The sequence below is a fragment of the Eulemur rufifrons genome, chromosome 17, assembly GCF_041146395.1.
Source record: "Eulemur rufifrons isolate Redbay chromosome 17, OSU_ERuf_1, whole genome shotgun sequence".
NCBI lineage: Eukaryota > Metazoa > Chordata > Mammalia > Primates > Lemuridae > Eulemur > Eulemur rufifrons.
Genome location: NC_090999.1, coordinates 96,302,501 through 96,319,405, shown reverse-complemented (window position 1 = coordinate 96,319,405; position 16,905 = coordinate 96,302,501).

The window sequence follows — 16,905 nt, the reverse complement described above, 5'->3', positions numbered from 1 at the left end:
AGTAGTGTGAGAATCAGGGTTAGGGTTTGGGTTAGGGGTTTGGAGTTTGGGATTATGGTTCGAGTCAGGGTTAGGTCCTAGGGATTAGGAGTTAGGGTTAGTGTTAGGGATAGGGGTTAGTTGTTGGGTTTGGGTTAGGGTGCTAGGGTTAGGTTTAGGGTTGGGGTTAATATTAGGGTTAGCGTTTAGGGTTAAAGGATAGGATTATGGTTAAGGGTTTGGCTTAGGGTTAGGGTTAAGGGTTAGTGTTAAGGTTTAGGGTTAAGTTCAGGGTTACGTGTTAGGGTGAGGGTTAACAGTTAGGGTTATGGTTAGGGTCTTAGGGATAGGGTTAGGGTTAGAGTTAGGGGTTAGGATTAAGGGTGAAGTGTTAGGGTTATTTTTAGACATAGTTTTAAAGTTAGGGGCTAGGGTAATGTTTGGTTTGATGGTAGGTTTAAGGTTAGGGTTAGCAGTTTAGAATTCGCATTAGGGATTAGGTGTTATGGTTATGGCTTGGAGTTAGGGTTAGAATTCAGAGATAGGAGTTGTTCTCAGGGTAAGTGTTATGCATTAACGTTATGATAAGGGGTTAAATTTAGGGTTATGGTGAGATTTACATTTTAAGGTGAGCAATGGGATCAGGGTCAGGTGTTATGTTCAGGGTTATGGTTAGGGGTGAGGGGTAGGGTTTATGCTTACGACTCGGGCCCTGTCTGCACTAGGCAGGGGGGGAGGGGTTTGGGGTTGCGATTGTCGTCGGGAACCCACTCTAGTGTATGCTGAGTATGGGCACTGGGGTTTCCGGCAGGACACAGTGGTAGAGCCTCCTTTTATTCATGGCATGGGAGGATTGTAGGCTTTCTAACGCTGAGAAAGCAAGAAGTCTGATAATTAGATTTAGGGTTAGGATTATAGTTAGGGTTAAGAATGAGGTTAGTGCTAGGGTGAGGGATTAGGGCTAGGGATTATGGGTAGAGTAAAGGTTAAATGTTAGAGTTAGGTTTAACGGTTACAGTTAGGTTTAGGGTTACGTTTTAGGGTGAGGGTTATGGTTAGGGGTTAGGGTTTGGTACAGGGTTAGGGTTAAGTGTTAGGTTTAGGGTTAAAGATTAGAATTCGGATTAGGGTTGACGGTTAGTGTGAGTGTTAACGGTTAGGTTTGTGTTTAAGGGTTAGGGTTAGGGTTTAGGGCTAGTGTTAAGCGTTCGTGTTAGATTTAGGGTTAGAGTAAAGTGTTATGGTTAGAGTTATGGGTTAGCATTAGGGTTAAAGGTTAAGGGTTAGGTTTATTTTCAGGCACAGGGTTAGGATTAGGTGTTAGGGTTAGTGTTACCGTTAAGGTTTTTTGTAGGCTTAAGGTTAGGTTTAGCAGTTTAGAATTAGGGTTAGGGATTAGGTGTTATGGTTATGGTAAGGAGTTAGGGTTAGAATTATGGCATAGGGGTTGGTCTCAGGGTCAGTTTTATGCTTAAAGTTAGGGTAAGCGGTTAAAGTTAGTGTTACGGTGAGCTTTACGTGTTAAGGTGAGCAATAGGATCAGGGTTAGGTTTTATGTTCAGGGTTAGGGTTATGGGTGAGGGGTAGAGTTTATACTTAGGGTTAGGGTTAGGGTTAGGGTTTAGGCTTAAGGATCAAGGGTTAGGGTTAGGGTTAGTGTTAGGGCTGTTGGTAGGGTTAAATTTAGGGTTAGCAGCTTACAATTAGGTATTAGGTTTTACAGTTATGAATAAGAGTTAGGGTTAGAATTATGGGATAGGTGTTGTCCTCAGGGTAAGTATTATTCATTAACGTTAGGATAAGGGGTTAGGGTTAGGGTTATGGTGAGTTTTACATGTTAAGGTGAGCAATAGGATCAGGGTCAGATGTTATGATCAGGGTTATGGTTATGGGTTAGGGGCAGTGTTTATGCTTAGGGCACAGGCCCTGTCTTCACTAGGTGGGGGGGCTCGGAGGCTGGGATTGTCACCAGGAACCCACTCTATCGTATGCTGGGTATGGGCCTCTGGGTTTCATGCAGGGCACAGTGGCAGAGCCTCCTTTCATGCATGGCATGGGAGGATTGTAGGCTTTCTAAACTCTGAGAAAGCAAGAAGTCTGAGAATTAGATTTAGGGTTAGGATTACGGTTAGGGTTAGGGATGAAGTTTAGTGTTAGGGAGAGGGCTTAGTGTTAGGGATTAGGGTTTGGTACAGGGTTAGGGTTAAGTGTTCGGCTTAGGGGTAAAGATTAGGATTAGTGTTAGGCTTAAGGGTTAGCTGAGGGTTAACGGTTAGGGTTAAGGTGAAGGGTTAGGGTTAGGGTTTAGGGTTAGGATTAGGGGTTCGTGTTAGGTTTAGGGTTACACTTAAGTGTTAGGGTTTAGGTTCAGGTTTAGGGTTCATGGTTAAGGTTATGTTTAGGGGTTAGGTTTAGGGGTTAGGTTTGGTGTAAGGGTATAGTGTTAGTGAAGGGAGTTTGGGTCAGGGTTTCTGTTTAGGGTAGGGGTTAGTGTTAGGACTTAGATTTAGTGATTAGTTTAAGGTCAGAGGACCTGTTTAATCTATGGTGAGAAGGGTGTGGAATCGGTCGCTGAGACACCACAGCATTGTACCCTGGGCCTTGGGCTCAGACCTACATGCAGGAATCAGGGGGACTGTTCTCATGCATGGCATGGTTGTATTGTAGGCTTGGTTAACTCTTAGAATGGAAGAAGTGTGAGAATTAGGGTTATGGTTAGGGTTAGGGATTTGGGTTTAGGAGAGAGTGTTCAAATGAGGGTTAGGGGTTAGGCATTAGGGGTTAGGGTTAGTGTTAGGGTTAGGGGTTGGGGTGAGGGTTGGGTTAGGGGCTAGGGTTAGGTTTAGGTTTGGGGTTAGTGTTAGCGTTCGAGTTAGGGATTAGAGTTAGGGTTAAGGGATAGGATTAGGGTTAAGAGTTTGGCTTAGGGTTCAGGTTAAGGGTTAGGGTTATGGTTAAAGATCAGTGTTAGTTTAAACAGTTACAGTTAGGTTTAGGGTTAAATTTTAGGGTGAGGGCTTTTTAAACTCTGAGAGAGGAAGACGCCTGAGATTAAGATTTAGGGATAGGATTATGGTTAGGATTAGGGATGATGATTAGTGTTAGGGTGAGGGCTTAGGGTTAAGGGTTAGGGTTAGAGTTAGGGTTAAGGTTAGTGTTAGTTTTAACGGTTAAAGTTAGGTTTAGGGTTAAGGTTTATTGTCAGGGTTAAGGTCAGGGGTTAGGGTTTCGTACAGGGTAAGAGTTAAGTGTTAGGTTTAGGGTTAAAGATTAGCATTATGGTTAGTGTTAAAGGTTAGTGTGAGGGTAAAAGTTTAGGGTTAAGTTTAAGGGCTAGGGTTAGGGGTTAGTGTTAGGGTTAAGGGGTCTTGTTAGGTTTAGGGTTACAGTTAAGTGTTATGGTTAGGGTTAGGGGTTACGGTTAGGCTTAGGGTTCATGGTTAGTGTAACATTTAGGGGTTAGGGCTAGGGTTAAATGATAGTGTTAGAGTTAAGGCTTAGGCTTTGGGTAAAGGTTTAGGGATAGGTTTACGGGTTAGGGTTAGTGTCAGGGTTAAATGTTAGGGTGAGAGTTAACAGTTATGGTTAGGGTTATTGGTTAGGGGTTGTGTTTATGCTTAGGGCACGTGCCTTGTCTGCACTAGGCGGAGAGGTTAGGGGGCTAGCATATTCGCCGGGAAATCACTCTATCGTATGCTGGGTATTGGCCCCTGGACACAGTGGAAGGCCTCCTTTCACACATGGCATGGGAGGATTATAGGCTTTCTAAACTCTGAGAAAGAAAAAGTCTGAGAATTAGATTTAGGGTTAGGATTATGGTTAGAATTAGGGATGAAGTTTAGTGTTAAGGTGATGCCTTAGGGTTAGGGGTTAGGTTTAGGGTCAGAGTTAAAGGTCAGTGTTAGGTTTAACAGTTACAGTTAGGTTTAGCGTTAAGGTTTAGTGTTAGGGTTCAGTTTAGGGGATAGGTTTTGGTACAGGTTAAGGTTTAAGTGTTAAGTTTAGAGTTAAAGATTACAATTAGGGTTAGGTTTAAAGGTAAGTGTGAGGATTAACGGTTAGGGTTAAGCATGAGGGTTAGGGATTAGGTTTAGTGTTAAGGGTTTATGTTAGTTTAGGGTTAGAGTTAAGTGTTATGGTTAGGGTTAGGGGTTAGGGTTAGATATAGGGTGCATGGTTAGGGTTACGTTTAGGGGTTAGGGTTACGGGTTAGGTTTAGGGTGAGTGTTTGGTGTTAGTGTTGGGCATTAGGATAAGGGCTTAGGTTTAGGGTTAGCGTTTAGGTTTAGTGTTAGGGCTTAGATTTAGCGGTTAGTTTAAGGGCACAGGACCTGTTTAATCTATGGTGAGAAGGGTGCAGAATTGGTCCCCTTGACACCACACCATCGTACCTGGGCCTTGGGCCCAGACCTACATGGAGGACTCAGGCGGAGCCTCTTCTCACTCATGGCATGGCTCTATTGTAGGCTTGGTGAACTCTGAAAATGGAGGAAGTGTGAGAATTAGGGTTATGGTTATGGTTAATTGTTTGGGGTTAGGGGTTAGGGTTTGAGTGTGGTTCAGGGGTTAGAAATTAGGAGTTAGTGTTAGTGTTAGGGTTAGGGGTTAGGGGTTAGTGTTGGTTTAGGGGCTAGGGTTAGATTCAGAGTTAGGGTTAGTGTTAGGGTTAGGGTTAGGGATTATGGTTAGGGTTAGGAATTAGGGTTAGGGTTAGGCTTAAGGGATAGGATTAGGGTAAAGGGTTAAGGCTTAGGGTTAGCATTAGGGATTAGGGTTAGGGTTAAGTGTTAGGGTTTTGGTCTGATTTAAGGGTTAGGGTGAGCGTTAACAGTTAGGGTTAAGGTTAATTGTTAGGATTGGGGGTTAGGCTTAAGGATTCGTACTAGGGTTAGGGTATAAGGGTGAGACTTATGTCTTATGGTTAGGGACAGGGCTTTTGGTTAGGGATAAGGGTTAGGAGTTAGGGTTACTTTTAGGCATAGGGTAGGATTAGGGGTGAGGGTTAGGGTTAGGGTTAGTGTTAGGGTTGTTGGTAGTGTTAAGGTTAGGGTTAGCAGTTTAGAATTAGGGTTAGGGATTAGGTTTTATGGTTATGGCTAAGATTTAGGGTTAGAATTATGGGATAGGCGTTGTTCTCAGTGTAAGTGTTATGCATTAACTTTAGGAGATGCGGTTAAAGTTAGGGTTACAGTGTGGTCTACATGATAAGGTGAGCAGTAGGATCAGGGTTAGGTGTTACGTTCAAGGTTAGGGTTATATGTTAGGCGTACTTTTTATGCTTAGGGCACGGGCCCTGTCTGCACTAGGCGGGAGGATTAGGGGTCTAGGATTGTGGCCGAGAACTTTCTCTATCGTACACTGGGTATGGGTCCCTGGGTTTCATGCAGGACACAGTGGCAGAGCCTCTTTTCACGCATGGCATGGGAGGATTGTAGGCTTTCTAAACTCTGAGAAAGCAAGAAGTCTGAGAATTAGATTTAGGGATAGGATTATGGTTAGTGTTAAGGATAAAGTTTAGCATTAGGGTGAGATCTTAGGGTTAGGGGTTAGAGTTACGGTCAGGGTTAAAGGTTAGTGTTAGGTTTAATGGTTACAGTTAGCTTTAGGGTCAAGTGTTAGGGTTAAGGTTAAGGTTAGGGGTTAGGTTTTGGTACAGGGTAAGGGTTAACTGTTAGGTTTAGGGTTAAAGATTACGATTAGGGTTAGGTTTAAGGGTTAGTGTGAGAGTTAACGGTTAGGGTTAAGGTTAAGTGTTAGGGTTAGTGGTTAAGTTTAGGTTTAAGTGTTCGTGTTAGGTTTAGGGTTAGAGTTAAGTGTTATGGTTAGGGTTTGGGGTTAGGGTTAGGTTTAGGGTTCATCGTTAGGGTTACGTTTAGGCATTAGGGTTATGGGTAAGGATTAGGGTAAGGGTTTAATGTTAGTGTTGGGCGTTAGGGTCAGGGCTTAAGTTTAGGGTTAAGGGTTAGTGTTAGAGTTAGCGTTAGGGCTTAGATTTAGAGGTTATTTTAAGGGCACAGGACCTGTGTAATCTATGGTGAGAAGTGTGCAGAATGGGTCATCGCCACACCACACCATCGTACCCTAGGCCTTGGGCCCAGACCTACATGCAGGTCTCAGGCAGAGCCTCTTCTCACGCATGGCATGGTTTTATTGTAGGCTTGGCTAACTCTGAGAATGGAGGAAGTGTGAGAATTATGGTTATGATTAGGGTTAGGTGTTTGGGGTTAGGGGTTAGTGTTCGCGTGAGGGTTAGGTGTTAGGGATTAGGGGTTAGGGTTAATGTTAGCATTAGGGGTTAACGGTTAGGGTTGGGTTAGGGACTAGAGATAGATTTAGGGTTGGGGTTAGGGTTAGGGTTAGGGGTTAGGGTTAGGGTTAAGGGATAGGATTAGGGTTAAGGGTTAAGGCTTAGGGTTAGCATTAAGGGATAGGGTTAGGGTTAAGGGTTAGGGTTATGGTCCGAGTTAAGGGTTAGGGTGAGGGTTAACAGTTAGGGTTAGGGTTATAAGTTAGGGATAGTGTTAGGTTTAAGGTCTAGGGTTAGGGTTAGAGGTAGCTTTACTGCTAAGATTAGGTCTCGGCATTAAGGTAAGGGTTAGTGTTAGGGTTAAGGGTTAGGGTTAGGTTTAATTGTTAGGATTAGGATCAGAATTAAGGGTTAGGCTTAGGGTTAGGGGATAGGGTTAGGGTTTAGGGTAAACTTTTAAGGTTATGTTTAGGGATAAGGTTAGGGTTAGCGTTTAAGGTTAGGGTTAGTATTAGGGTTGTTTGTAGGGTTAAGGTAATGTTTAGTGGTTAGAATTAGGGTTAGGGATTAGGGGTTACTGTTATGGCTAGGAGTTAGGGTTAGAATTAAGTGATAGGGGTTGTTCTTAGCATAAGTGTTATGCATTAATGTTAGGATAAGTGGTTAAAGTTAGGTTTACGGTGAGGTTTATGTGTTAAGGTGAGCAATAGGATCAGGGTTAGAATTATGAGTGAGGGGTAGGGTTTTGCTTAGGGTATGGGCCCTGTCTGCCCTAGGAGTGGGATTGAGGGGGATGCGATTGTCACCAGAAACCCACTCTATCGTATGCAGGGTATGGGCCCATGGGTTTCTTGTAGGACACTCTGGCAGAGCCTGATTTCACGCATGGTAAAGGAGGTTTGTAAGGTTTCAAATCTCTAAGAAAGTAAGAAGTCTGAGAATTAGATTTAAGGTTAGGATTATCGTTATGGTTAGGGATGAAGTTTAATCTTAGGGTGAGGGCTTCGGGTAAGGGGATACGGTTAGTTTTAGGGTTAAAAGTTACTGTTAGGTTTAACAGTTACAGTTAGACTTAGGGTTTAGGTTTAGGGTTAGGGTTAAGCTTAGGGGTTACGGTTTGGTACAGGGTTAGGGTTAAGTGTTAGGGTTAGGGTTAAAGATCATGACAAGGGTTAGAGTTAAGGGTTAGTTTGAGTGTTAACAGTAGGGTTAAGGATAACTTTTAGGGTTAGGGGTTAGGATTAGTGTTAGGGCTGAGATTTAGCGGCTAGTTTAAGGGCACAGGACCTGTTTAATCTATGGTGAGAGTGGTGCACAGGGTCGCTGCGACACAACACCACCGTACGCTGGGCCTTGGGCCAAGACCTACATACAGGACTCAGGTGGAGCCTCTTCTCACGCATGACATGGCTGTATTGTAGGCTTGGTTAACTCTGAGAATGGAAGAAGTGTCAGAAATCGGGTTAGGGCTGGCTGTAGGTGTTTTTAACCCCTAACCCTAACACTAACCCCCTAATCCTAACCCTAACACTAACCCCAAGGTTAAATCTAACCTTAACCCCTACGACAACCCTAACCCTAACCCTAACCCCTCTCACTGTAGAATAAACAGGTCCTGTGCCCTTAAACTAACCACTAAATCTAAGCCCTAACATCAACCCTAACCTCTGACCCTAAACCTAAGCCCTGAGCCTAAAGCCCAACACTAACTCTAAACTCTTACCCTAAAGCTAATCCCTAACCCTAATGCTAACCTCTAAACGTAACCCTAACTGTGAACCCTAAACCTAACCCTAACCTCGAGCGCTAACCATAGCACTTAACTCTAACCCTAAACCTAACATGAACCCTTAATCCTAACACTAACCCTAACCCTAACTCTTAACTTTAACCCTGACTGTTAACCCTCACACTAACCTTTAAACCTAACCTTAATCGTAATCTTTAACCCTAAACCTAATATTTAACCCTAATCCTGTACCAAACCCTAAACCCTAACCTTAAACCTAACCATAAACCTTAACCCTGAACCTAACTGTAACGGTTAAAACTAAGAGTAACCTGTAACGCTACCCGTAACCCCTAACTCTAAGCCTTCACCCTAATACTAACCTTGATCCTTAACCCGAACCCTAACCCTAAGCCTAAATCTAATTCTCAGTCTTCTTGCTTTCTTAGAGTTTAGAAAGCCTACAATCCTCCCATGCCATGCGTGAAAGGAGGCTCTTCCACTGTGTCCTGAATGAACCGCTGGGGCCCATAACCAGAGTATGATAGAGTGGGTTCCTGGTGACAATCCCAGCCCCCTAACCCCACCCCCCCGCCTAATGCAGACAAGGCCCGTGCCCTAAGCATAAACTCTACACCTCACCCAAAACTCTAACCCTGAAAATAACATTTAACCCTGATTCTATTGCTCACCTTAGAATGTAAACCTCACCGTAACCTGAACTTTAACCTCTTATCCTAACGTTAATGCATAACACTTACCCTGAGATTAACCCCTATCCCATAATTCTAACCCTATCTCCTAGTCATAACTGTGACAACTAATCCCTAACCCTAATTCTAAACCACTAACACTAACTGTTACCCTACGTAGTTACTGTTACGGTAACCTACTCTTACCCTAACACTGAACCTAACCCTTACTCCTAACGCCAAAGCTATGGCTAAAAATAATGCTAACCCTTGATCCTTTACCCTAACTCCTAACCCTAACCCTAATCCTAACCACTAAACCCAACCTTAGCTCTTAACCCTAACCCTAAACCTTACCCTGACGCCTAGACCTAACACTAACACTAAACTAACACCTAACCCTAATCATAACCCCTAAAGCTAACCCTAACCCTGAACCCTAAACCTAACTCTAACACTTAATACTAACTATATCCCTAACCCCTAACCCCAACCCTAACCCTAACCATTAACCCTCACCCTAACCCTTAAACCGGACCCTAACACTAAATCTTAACCCTAAAGCTACGCCCAACCCTTAACCATAATCCTATCCCTTAACCCTAAACCTAACCCCTAACCCTAAACCTAACACTAACCCCAATCCTAATTCTAACCATAGCCCTTAATACATCACTACGCCTAACCCCTAACCCTAACCCTAACCCCTAATGCTAACCCTAACACTGAACCCTAAACCTAACCCTATCCCTAACCCTTAAACATAACTCTATCCCTAACCAATAATCCTAAGCCTAATCTTTAACCCTCACCCTAGAGCTTAACTCAAACCGTAACCCTAAGCCTAAACCCCAACCCTAACACTTAACACAAACCCTAAGCCTAAACACTTAACGCCAATCCTATCCTTTAACCCTAACACTAACCCTGATGCCTAATCCTAACCCTAACACTAACCCCAACCATAAATCTAACCCTAGCCCCTAACGCAAAACTAACCCCTAACCCTAACACTAACCCTAAATCCTAGTCCCTAACCACTAAACCTCACTTGAACCCTAACCCCTAACACCAAACCCTTAACCCTAACCATAACCCTATTTCTCACACTACTTCCATTCTCAGAGTTAACCAAGCCTAAAATACAACCATGCAATGCGTGAGTAGAGTTTCCGCATGAGTCCTGCAAGTAGGTCTGGGCCAAAGGCCCAGGATCCGATGGTGTGGTGTCGCATGGAAACATTCTGCACCCTTCTCACCATAGATTACACAGGTCCTGTACCCTTAAACTAACCGCCAAATCAAAGCCCAAACACTGACCCTAACCCCTAACCCTACCTGAGCCCTAACCCTAATGCCCAACACTAACACTAAACGCTTACCCTAAACCTAACCCCTAAATGTAACCTTAACCATGAACCCTAAACCTAACCCAAACCCCTAACCCTAACCATAACACTTAACTCTAACCCTAAACCTAACATGAACACTTAACCCTAACCCTAACCCATAAACCTAACACTTAACCTTAACCCTAACCGTTAACCCTCACACTAAACCTTAACCCTAACCCTAATCCTAATCTTTAAGCCTAAACCTAGCACTTAACCCTTATCCTGTACCAAAACCTAACCCCTAATCTTAACCCTAAGCTTAAACCTTAAAGCTTAACCCTAAACCTAACTGTAACTGTTAAACCTAACACTAACCTTTAACCCTGACCCTAACTGAAACCCCTAACCCTAAGCCCTCACCATAACAGTAACCTATATTGCTAACCCTAACCCTAATCCTAGCCCTAAATTTAATTCTCAGACTTCTTGCTTTCTCAGAGTTTACAAAGCCTACAATCCTCCCATGCCATGTGTAGAAGGAGGCTTGGCCACTGTGTCCGGCATGAAACCAAGGGGCCCATACCCAGTGTATGATAGAGTGGCTTCCGGCATCTATCCCAGCCCCCGAAGCCCCCTCCTAGAGCAGAGAGGGCTCGTGATATAAGCATAAACACTACCCCTCACCCATAACCCTAACCCTGAACATCACAGCTCACCCTGATACTATTGCTCACCTTAACACATCAACCTCACCATAACTCTAACTTGAACCTGTTATCCTAACGTTAATGCATAAGACTTACCCTAAGAACAACCCCTATCCCTTAATTCTAACCCTAACTCCTAGCCACAATTGTAACACCTAATCCCTAAGGCTAATTCAAAACTGCTAAACATTACCTTATCCCTACAAACTAACCCTAAACCTAACCGCTAACCCTAACCGTACACCTAAAAATAACCGTAACACTTGACACTTAACCCTAACCCTTAACCCTGATCCTAATCCTAACAATTAAACCTAACCCTAACTCTTAAGCCTAACACTAACACGTACCCTAATGCCTAGACCTAACCCTAAGAGTAAACGTAACCCCTAACCCTAACCCTAATCCCTAATGCTAACCCTAACACTGAACCCTAATCCTAAGCCTTAAACCTAACTCTATCCTTAACCCATAACCCTAGCCCTAACCGTTAACCCCACACTAACCCTTAACTCGAATTGTAACCCTAACCCTTAAAACTAAACCTAACACTTAACGCTAACCCTAAGCCTTAACGCTTAACCCTTATCCTATCCCTTAACCCTAACCCTAACCCATAACGCTAACCCTAACCCCACTCTAAATCTAACCCTAGCCCCTAACCCAACCCTAACCCCTAAGCCCTAACCCTAGCACTAAACCCAACACCGACTCCCTAACCCCTAATCCTCACTCGAAGCTTAAGCCCTAACCCTAAGCCCTCTCCCTGACTAATCTTCATCCCTAACCCTAACCATAATCCTAACCCTAAATCTAATTCTCAGACTTCTTGCTATCTCAGAGTTTTAAAAGCCTACAATTCTCCAAACCCATGCGTGAAAGCTGGCTCTGCCACAGTGTCCTGCATGAAACCCAGGAGCCCATACTCTGTGTACAATAGAGTGGGTTCCCGGGGACAATCACAGCCCCCTAACTCCCCCTGCTAGTGCTGACAGGGCCCATGCCCTAAGCAAAAACCCTGCACCTCACCCATAACCCTAACCCTGAACATAACACCTAACCCTGATGTTATTGTTCACCTTAACACGTAAACCTCACTGTAACCCTAACTTTAACCCCCTATCCTAATGTTATTGCATAACACTTACCCTAAGAACAAACCCTATCCCTTAATTCTAAGCCTAACTCCTAGCATAACCGTAACACCTAATCCCTAACCTTAATTCTAAACTGCTAAACATTACCTTCACCCTACAAACAACCCTAACACTAACCCTAACTCTAACCGCTAACCCTAACCCTAACCATTACCCTGATCATAATCCTAACAATTAAACCTAACCCTAATTCTTAACCCTAACACGAACCATTACCATAATGCCTAGACCTAACCCTAACTGTAACCCTAACCCCTAACCCTAACCCTAACCGCTAATGCTAACCCTAACCCCGAACCCTAAACCTAACCCTAACCCTATCCCTTAAACCTATTACTATCCCTAAACCATTACCCTAATCGCAACTGTTAACCCTCACTCTCACCCTTAACTTGGACCAAAACCCTAACCCTTAACCCTAACCTTAACCCTTACTGCTAATCTTAAGCCTTCACCCTTTACCTTAATCCTATCTTGTAAGCCTAACCCTAACGCTGACCCCTAACCCACCTGAACATTAACCCTAAACCTAAATCTAACGCTAGCCCCTTACAAAAACCTAACACCTAACCCCTGACACACTAATCCTAACTTCTAATTCCTAACCACTAAACTTCACTCAAACCCAAACCTCTAACCCCAAACACATAACCCTAACCATAACCCTAATTCTCACACTTCCTTCGTTCTCAGAGTTGACCAAGCCTACAATAGAGCCATGCCACGAGTGAGAAGAGGCTCTGCCTGAGTCCTGCATGTAGGTCTGGGCCCAAGGCCCAAGTACGATGGTGTGGTGTTGAGGCGACCCAGTCTGCACCCTTCCCACCATAGATTAAACAGAGCATGTGCCCTTAAACTAACCACTAAATCTAAGCCCTAACACTAAACCTAAATCCTAACCCTAAACCTCGGCCCTTATCCTAACGCCCAACAGTAACACTAAACACTCGCCCTAAACTTAACCCGTAACCCGAACCCATAAATGTAACCCTAACCATGAACCCTAAACCTAACCCTAACCTCTAGCCATAACCATAACACTTAACTCTAAACCTAAATGTTACACGAAGCCTTATTCCTAACCCTAAGCCCAACGCTAACCCTTAATCTTGAAACTTACCATTAACCCTCACACTAACCCTTAACCCTAACCCTAATCCTAATCTTTAACCATAAAGCTAACACTGAAGCCTAACCCTGTGCCAAACGATAAAACCAAACCTTAACGCTAACCCTGAAACTTAACCGTAAACGTAACTGTAACTGTTAAAAATAACACAAACCTTTAACCCTAACCCCTAACCCTAAGAGCCCACCCTAACACTAATCTTCCTCGCTAAACATTACCATAATCCTACCCCTAAATCTAATTGTCAGACTTCTTGCTTTCTCAGAGTTTAGAAAGCCTAAAATCCTCCCATGCCATGAGTAAAAGGGGGCTCTACCACTGTGTCCTGCATGAAACCCAGGAGCCCATATCCAGCGTACGATAGAGTGGGTTCCCGGGGACAATCCCATCCCCCTAACCCCAGCCCCCCACCCAGTGCAGACAGGGCCTGTACGCTAAGTATAAACACTACCCCTAACAGATAACCCTCACGATGAATATAACACCTGACCCTGATCCTATTGCTCACCTTAAAACATAAACCTCCCCGTAACCCTAACTTATCCCCTTATCTTAACCTTAATGCATAACACCCTGAGAAGAAGCCCCATCCCATAATTCTAATCCTAATCCCCAGCCATAACCATAAGACCTCATCCCTAATTCTAAAATGCCAACTCTAACCTTCACCCTACAAACAACCCTAACCCTAACCCTAACCTCTAACCCTAAGCCCTCACCCTATCACTAATCTTCATCCCTAAACGGTACCGTAATCCTAACCCGAAATCTAATTCTCAGACTTCTTGCTTTCTCAGAGTTTTGAAAGCCTACAATCCTACTAAGCCATGCATGAAAGCCGGCTCTGCCACAGTGTCCTGCAAGAAACCCAGAGGCCCATACACAGCGTACGATAGAGTGGGTTCCCAGCGACCACAACTGACCCCTAACTTCGATTCCTAGGGCATACAGGGCCCATGCCCTAAGCATAAACACTACCCCTCACCCATAACCCTAACCCAGAACATAACACCTAACCCTGATCCTACTGCTCACCTTAACACGTAAACCTCACCGTAATCCTAATTTTAACCCCATATCGTAACGTTAATGCATGACACCCTGAGAACAAGCCCTATACTGTAATTCTAACCCTAACTCCTAGCCATAAGCATAACACCTAATCTCTAATTCTGAAACACCAACCCTAACCTTAACCCTACCAACAACAGTAACACTAACCCTAACCCCTTACCCTAAACCTACGCCTAAAAATAACCGTAACCGTTGATCCTTAGTCATAACCCCTAACCTTAACCCTAACCCTTAACCCTAATCCCAATCCTAACCATTAAACATAACCCCAACTCTTAACCCTAACTCTAACCTTTACCTTAATGCCTAGAGTTCTAACGCCAACACTGACCTACAGTTAGAAGTAACACAAACCCCTAATGCTAACCTTAAACCTGAACAATAAACCTAATCCTTAACCATAACACCCTAACCCTAACCCTAACCCTTAACCCTGACCCTAACCCTAAACCTTAACCCTAACCCTGAACCCTAACCCTAAGCCTACCCTTAACCCTAACCCTATCCATTAACCCTAACCGCTAACGATAACACTAACCCCAACCCTAAACCTACCCCTGGCCCCCTAACCCAGAATTAACACCGAACCCGTAACACTAACTCTACCCTTAACCACTAGCACCTAACCCTGACTCGAAACCTAACCCCTAACTCGAAACCCCTAACCCCAACCCTAACGTTAATTCTCACACTACTTCCATTCCCGAGTGAAGCAAGCCTACAATACAGCCATGCCATGTGTGAGATGAGGCTCCGCCTGAGTCCTGCATGTAGGTCTTGTCCCAGGGCCCAGGGAATGATGTTGTGCTTTTGTGGTGACTCCGACCGCACCCCTCTCACCGTAGATTAACCAGGTCCTGTGGCCTTAAACTGACCGCTAAATCTAAGCCCTACCACCAACCCTAACCCCTGACCCTGAACCTAAGCCCCGAGCCTAAAGCCCAACACTAACTCTAAACACTTACCCTAAACCTAATCCCTAACCCTAATGCTAACCCCTAAACGTAACCCTAACTGTGAACAGTAAACCTAACACTAACCTCTAACACAAACCCTAACACATAACTCTAACCCTAAAACTAACACTAACACTTAACCCTAAACCTAAACCCAAACCCTAACCCTTAACCTTAATCTTAACCGTTAACTCTCATGCTAACCTTTAATCCTAACCCTAATCCTAATCTTCAACCCTAAACCTAACACAACCCTAACCCAGTACCAAATCCTAACCCCTCATCTTAACCCTATCCGCAAACCTCAACCCCAAAACGAACTGTAACCGTTAAACCTAACAGTAACCTTAAACCGTAACCCTAATCTGTAACCCTATCCCCTCACCATAACACTACACTTCATCCTGAACCCTAACCATAATCCTAACCCTAAATCTAATTCTCAGACTTCTTGCTTTCTTAGAGTTTAGAAAGCCTGCAATCCTCCAATGCCATGTGTGAAAGGAGGCTCTACCACTGTGTCCTGCATGAAACCCACGGGCCCATACCCAGAGTATGATAGAGTGGGTTCCCGGGTACAATCCCAGCCCCCTAAACTCCCCCCGCCTGCCTAATGCAGACAGGGCCCGTGCGCTAAGCATAAACAATACCTTTAACAGATAACCCTAACCCTGAACATAACACCCAACCCTGTTCCTATTTCTCCCCTTAACACGTAAACCTCACCGTGCGCCTAACTTTAACCTCTTATCCTAACGTTAATGCATAACCCATTTCCTGAGAACAACCCCTATCCCATAATTCTAACCCTATCTCCTAGTCATCACTGTGACACCTAATCCCTAACCCTAATTCTAAACCGCTAACCCTAACCGTAACCCTACCTACAACCCTAACACTGACAGTAACCCTTACTTCTAACCCCAACGCTATGCCTAACAAAAACCCTAACCCTTCACCCTAACCCCTAAGCCTTACCCTAACCCTTAACCCTAATCCTAATCCTAACCATTAAACCTAACCCTAGCTCTTAAAGCTAACCCTAAACCTTACCCTCACGACTAGACCTAACCCTGACACTAACCTAACACCTAACCCTAACCATAACCCCTAAAGCTAACCCTAACCCTGAACCCTAAACCTAACCCTAACTCTGAACCTTCACTATATCCGTAACCCCTAAGCCTAATCCTAACTGTTAACCCTCACCCTAACACTTAAACTGGACCATAACACTAAACATTAACCCTAACACTAAACTTTAACTCTAACCATAAGCCCAACACTTAACCCTAATCCTATCCCCTAATCCTAAACCCTAACCCTAAACCTAACCCTAACCCCAACCCTAAACCTTAATCTTGACCCTTACCATTAACCCTCACACTAACCCTAATCCTAATCTTTAACCATAAAGCTAACACTGAAGCCTAACCCTGTGCCAAACGCTAAACCCAAACCTTAACACTAACCCTGAAACTTAACCATAAACCTAACTGTAACTGTTACACCTAACACTAACCTCTAACCCTAACCCCTAAACCTAAGACCCCACCTTAACACTAACCCTAACCCTAAACATTATCATAATCCTACCCCTAAATCTAATTCTCGGACTTCTTGCTTTCTTAGAGTTTAGAAAGCCTAAAATCCTCCCATGCCATGAGTAAAAGGGGGCTCTGCAGCTCTCTCTTGCATGAAACCAGGAGCCCATACCTAGCGTATGATAGAGTGGGTTCCCGGGGACAATCCCATCCTCCTAACCCAAGCCCCCCGCCCAGTGCAGACAGGGCCTGTACGCTAAGTATAAACACTACCCCTAACAGATAACCCTCACCCTGAACATAGCACCTGACCCTGATCCTATTGCTCACCTTAAAACATAAACCTCCCCGTAACCC